This window comes from Schistocerca nitens, chromosome 5 (assembly GCF_023898315.1).
Source record: "Schistocerca nitens isolate TAMUIC-IGC-003100 chromosome 5, iqSchNite1.1, whole genome shotgun sequence".
Lineage (NCBI taxonomy): Eukaryota > Metazoa > Arthropoda > Insecta > Orthoptera > Acrididae > Schistocerca > Schistocerca nitens.
This window is the reverse complement of record NC_064618.1, coordinates 832,716,533-832,722,848: the sequence shown is the minus strand read 5'-3', so window position 1 is coordinate 832,722,848 and position 6,316 is coordinate 832,716,533. Positions and strand designations below refer to the sequence as shown.

At 49.7% G+C, this 6,316-nt stretch overlaps 1 non-coding gene across 1 annotated transcript; it reads right to left on the bottom strand.

Annotated features, from left to right (window-relative positions):
- Positions 1–405: 405 nt before the first annotated feature.
- On the bottom strand, positions 406–480 carry Trnat-ugu (transfer RNA threonine (anticodon UGU)). Its single transcript has one exon. It is a non-coding gene; the product is annotated as a tRNA-Thr (tRNA).
- Between the last annotated feature and the right edge of the window lie 5,836 nt (positions 481–6,316).

Here is a 6,316-nt window from a genome sequence, read left to right as displayed (position 1 = left end):
ATATGTTCCCATCTCGGTTTTCTAACCAATTGCTCAAGGTTGTATGTTGAGAGCGCTCCTAGAATAACTTCACACGAGTCTTTGTTTCTGCCGCCTGTGATAAACGTGTAATTTTCCCAGTCAATGGATGCCAGATTAAAGTCTCCACCTATAACTAATGGATAATTTGGATATTTATTTCCAATGTACTCAAGACTTTCCCTGAAACGTTCTGCGTCGTTTATTGCAGATGCTGGTGGTCCATAAAAACATCCTACTACAATATATGACGGTAGTATCTGTTCCCGAAAGAACAGTTACCGTGGATGACCATGCAACTTTGCTAGAAATGAAATGACAATTAAATGGACACCCTAGCTGCAAACAGGCGTTGATGTACTTCATTGGGGACATGTTGAAAATGTGTGCCCCGACCGGGACTCGAACCCGGGAACTCCTGCTTACATGGCAGACGCTCTATCCATCTGAGCCACCGCGGGCACAGAGGATAGTGCGTCTGCAGGGACTTATCCCTTGTACGCTCCCCGTGAGATCCACATTCCCAACATGTCCACACCACTACATTCGTAGTGCGCCTAATAGATGTTTGCCCATCATACTCATTACTCGTGGCAAATTAATCTACCAAGTACCGTACGAGTTCGGGCATAGCGTGTGCGTTCGCACAAGAAGGTCAATGGCCGGGAAGCCATATTTTAACTATATATGACGGTAGTATCTGTTCCCGAAAGAACACATACCGTGGATGACCATGCAGCTTTGCTAGAAATGAAATGACAATTAAATGGACACCCTAGCTGCAAACCGGCGTTGATGTACTTCATTGGGGACATGTTGAAAATGTGTGCCCCGACCGGGACTCGAACCCGGGATCTCCTGCTTACATGGCAGACGCTCTATCAATCTTCTTCTTTTCTTTTTTCTTTTTTTTTTTTAATCCAATGTCAGGCTTACCACCTTTTCTGACAGACATGTTGTTGTACTATCGCATAAATAGTGTCTACAAAGTCCATATGTTGACAAATAGTGGCTAATTAGAAAAGTAATTAATTAAGGAAATGAATAAAACTGAAAATGCCCAAATGAAAGACATGAAGACATTGCGGATAGTACATATACAAAAGAAACATGCTCCTGTAGCAATGAAATGAAATTCGTGTCGGGGGCGACACCTGCTCACGACCCGACGTTCGATAGAGCAAGAGAGCCATCTATCGACTCGTTCTCCAGACGTTGGTGTAAGACTGGGTCGTCTTCTCGAAATGAACTAAGGGTCCGTAAGTGTGATCGATGTCTATCTCGGCTTCTTCGTCTACCTCATCTCTCACCCGTCACACCCCATCTGGCCGGCGGGTCGGTAAATGTAAGTCGCAAGTAATTAGCGAAGTCTTGCCTATATTTCTTATGCTGTTGCAGCTTCGTGTGTCCATCCAGGAGAAAATGCCAAAAATCAATTTTGTCCTTTTCCGATTCGTTATACACGTAGCCCACCACCATTCCCCGCACCAATGTCACTGCATTGGTTTTTTGGACCGGGAAATAAGATTCTTGGGGGAAAAAAAGTGTGTCTGATGAAATTGTGTGAGGGGCGGAGCGTAACAGGAACGCCAATATCTGTTGTGCCAAGTGCCACACTGGAGCCGTCCCACTACATGCTAAACGATGTTCATCAGTGTCCACTGTTGCGCAGCCTAAACATAGTGGAGTGTCTGCCACATGAATCGCGTGCCGCCGTTGATTCGTTGCGAACTTCCTATTTATCACCACATACCATGTTGAGCGTACCGACGTTGGGAGGTAAACGTTCCGTAGAACGCGCCATATCTGTCGCCAGTTCTTGTCTGTGTACTTTTCCAGGGTATTCCTGGGGCACCGACGCAGTAAGAGTTGGTATACGTCTCGCGTCGTCGGTAGTCGTGTTGTTGGGAAGGAATCTCTGACATAGCTAAGCTCCAAAAAAAAAAGACTTGAAATGTGACAGCTTCGGTGAAATATGGCCCACATCGACTGGGGGCAGCATTGAAGTGGGCGCTAGTACATCGGCCAACGCACCCGAGATATTGCGAAATTGACCGCGCCACTGTCGGAAAATCGTACTGACGAATAACGCCCGTGCCTTTTCATATACGTTCACTAGACCAAGTCCACCCTCTCCAGGTGGTAGCGTAAGCGTTGTGTATCGGATCTTAAACAGGTGTCCCACACTCACGTAGGTTCCGAAAGTTGCTTGTATCCGTGATGCCATTGTGCGCGTTAAAGGCAGGACATGCGCTACGTGAGTGAGTCTCGGTGCTAGGTATACGTTAACATAGGTCACCCTCTGAATCATATCCAACGCTCTTAATTTCTGTAACAGCACCATTGTCCGCATCAGCTTCAATATGCGTCGGTAGTTATCCGCTGCTGTCCGCTGCACATCCGTGTGGAACGTAATACCTAGGCATTTTATGGTCTTAACTAAGATGAGCGGGCCTTCCTCCCCCGGTTGTAATCCTCGACCGACATTCAAGCAGCGTGATTTTTGTAGATTAAGCACGCTTCCTGCCGCCATCCCGTATCGCTGTATCCATGCCAACGCCGTACGTACTTCTTCGCCTGTCCGTGCCACCAGCATCACATCGTCAGCATAAGCGCGGCAATGAAAGGTCATTTGTGGCAACGGCACTCCCTCCAACCGTCTTCGGAGACCATATAGACAGGGTTCCAAAGCCATTGCATACAAAAATATCGAAAGGGGGCAACCTTGACGAACTGACCTTGAAATAACAATGTAGTCAGTGCCCCGCCCATTCACAGAGACCTTTGATCGTACGCCGTGTAACAGTCGCATGATCACTAGGATGAAGGCCTGTGGGATTCCCAATCTGCCCATCACCGCATGCAAAAATGTATGATCCACTCTGTCGAACGCATGATCGAAGTCAATAGCAACGAGTGCCCCACGCACTCGGCATACCGCTGCTAATGAGATGATATCTCGGTAGTCACTGAGCGCCGTATGTACGTTGCTCTTACCGCCGAGGCAAGTTTGATCTATGAGGAGTCTATCAGAAAGTGAAGACCGCAGGCGAGCCCCAAGGATGCGCGCGAAAATCTTATAGTCGCAGTTCAAGAGAGTGAGTGGTCTATAATCTCCTGGATGTCTGCCACCGCGTGGTTTGGGTATTGGGATGATGATACCCTCAGTGAATTCGGCAGGTATCTCAGTCTGCGGTAACAGGAGTTCGTTGTACATCTGAATCCAGGTCCGTCCCATGAGGTATGCAAAGGCGCGGTAAAATTCAATTGGGAAGCCGTCCTGTCCTGGGGACTTGTTCGGAGCCCCCCTGGCAATTGCGTCTGTCAGCTCGTCCTCTGTTATCGCTGTGATGAAAGTCTCTGCATCCAGTGGTGGTCCTCTATCTGGCATTTCCGAGATGACATCATGTAGTGTCTCGTGGTTCACATGTACAGGTCCATATAACTGGCGGAAATAGTCGGTAAACACATGCGCAATATCACGCTGGTGCACAACTTGCTGGCCAGTTTCAGAGATTAGTTCCCTGATCGATGTCCTGCGTCGTCGTTGGCGTTCACGTACCACGTGGTGCATGGAGGGGGTTTCGGCAGCAACTGTGTCCGCCAATCTCGCCCCGACCATTATACCTTCCATTCTTAGTCTCGTCAGCTGTAATAACTTGGCTTTTATCCTGCGCATGGCCGTGTGCCTTTCCGGCGATGGTTGTTGGGTCATCAGCTCCCTCAGGGCTGTAAAATAAAAATCAGCCGTTGTGCGGTTCCACTGCGATTTGTCCTGCCCGTATCGTATCAACGTTCTCCGTAACGTTGGTTTTGCGCATTTAATCCACCACTGGAGAACCGAGGTGTATGCTCGTTGGCGGCGAACGCAGGTCTCCCAGGCCGCCTCTATCGACCGGCGACATTCAGTGTCACGTAAAAGTGCACAATTCATTTTCCAGTGACCTTTACTCCGCCATATCTTCTGACGCGTTAGTGAAATCGTACAGACGTACGCCATATGATCCGTAAAAGCCGCTGGCCAGATTTCGGCATCCAGTATCGTCGTCCGTAGAGCTCATGTCACGTACACTCTATCAAGTCTACTCGCCGAGTGTCCCGTGACAAACGTATAACCCGGTCTGTCACCATGCTGCAGTTCCCAGGTATCCAGAAGCTCCATTTCGGTAATCAACGCACGCAGTTCCATGCATGGCACATAATGAGGTACTTGGTCCTTCTTGTCGACGACACAATTAAAGTCGCCGCCCACTATATAGTTATCAAAGCGTCCAGCGAACAACGGTGCTATCTCTTCGGTGTAAAAAGTCGCCCTTTCTCTTCGTTTTGTGGAGCCAGATGGTGCGTATAAATTGATGAAACGAACGCCGTCGTCAGTGATCGCTATGCCGCGTGCCGAAGGGAGAGACCTGACGTCCTCCACTCCTATTCCTTTCCTGGTGAGAATCGCCACACCGCATCCACTTTCACCGTGCACTGAATAATGTGCCTCGTAACCGTAGAACTCTGGCGGCGATGTGAAACGCACTTCTTGTAGGAGTACAATATCCATGTCCGCAGCGCGTAACATATCTTTCAGCATTTGAATTTTAAGCGGTGTCCATATGCCATTAATGTTTATCGTGGCAATGCGGTACGCCTGGCTTGTGTTCATCAGTTGTAGGGCGGTGTCATTAAGCGTCCATCTGCCCCCGGCGCTCCTCAACACACTAAGTTGATCAACATTTTCCGACCCCTCCCGGCCTCTGGCCAGGACTGTCCTCGATCGTCGCGTTCGTATTTTCATCCTGTTCCTGTTGGTCCATTTCTTGCGCCCAGTCCCCCAGCATATTTCCGGAACTGGTCGAAGGATGGGAGGTAACGTTGTCATCGCTCTGATGTTAGACAGTTGTCATCTCCACTTCCGCCTTCCGGTCACCAGAAGGAGAGTTCAAGTTATCGTCGCTGTGCAGTTCCTGCATCGTCATCTCGGTATCTGTTGAATCCACTGGTCTCAGGTCGATACTGTCGTTGTCGTCCACTGTCCCCTCGGGACTATGGCTATCGTCAGCAGAAGTCAGTCGACGCTTCTTTCTTCTCTTCGGCGAACGCTGTTTCCGTTGCCTTGCTTCCGCATCGTCTGTTTGGGTTGCGTATCCTCCGTCTTGGGCATGGCCTATCACGCTCTCGGTGGAAGCACTGGCAGCCACCACGGATGAGCCTCGAGCGGCCGTCAGCTGCATCTCTTCTGTGGTGTCCTGTGTCTGCTGTGGTGGAACCGGTGGTCGGAGTTCCAGTCCGTTGGTGTCCATGTTCTCTATAGGGGGCAGCTGCTGGTGCCCATCGGAAGTCTCCCTCACGTCGCCTCTCAGGGCTTCCACAAAGGTCAACGGTAAGACAGTCGTCTGTTGTGGCGCCTGAACGTCATCCCGTGGAGTTTGCACTAAACGTCGCTGGAGGCATTCCGAGCGGACGTGACCTTCTTTCCCGCACCCCGAGCAAGTGCGAGGTTGCCCATCATAGATTATAATCGCTCGACAACCTCCTATGTACAAATAAGAGGGGACGTGCTTTCGCAGTTCTATCCGTATTTGTCTCACCCCATTTAAAACGGGGTACGTGGTAAAACTCGTCCATTTTTCGGCCACATGGGATAGAACTGTACCGTATGGTCGAAAGGCGTCGGTAACAAGTTCAGACGGGACCTCAAACGGAAGTTCGAAGACTCGTATAGTGCGGATCCCCATTCCCGCGTGATCGACTGTAACCGCACCAACATTCCCGTCGGCATGACAGAAACGATACCCGTTCGGTGATCGTTGTAGAAGTCTTTCGCAAGCAGCCTCGTCAACAAGCTTGACATAGACGACGCTTGAAACGAGCGATAAATTGATTCCCACGATTTCCTGTGGATCGATTTTTACCTCTTCTCTGAAGAAACGTTCAATCTCGTGTGCCTTTGGTCGTGTATAGTCGTTCGCTAAACTGAACTTCAAAGTCGTTTTTCTGTACGAGAGTGCCATCTCGTTCTAGACTCACAACACCGCACACGCGAAGCTGCTCCGGCGTAAGCAAACAGGCGCGCGCCCCACAGCGCGGCCGGCAGGCAACACGGTCCGCACTGTCACTGCCGAAGGCAGACTGTGGTCAATGGCCGGGAAGCCATATTTTAACTATATATGACGGTAGTATCTGTTCCCGAAAGAACAGTTACCGTGGATGACCATGCAGCTTTGCTAGAAATGAAATGACAATTAAATGGACACCCTAGCTGCAAACAGGCGTTGATGTACTTCATTGGGGACATGTTGAAAATGTG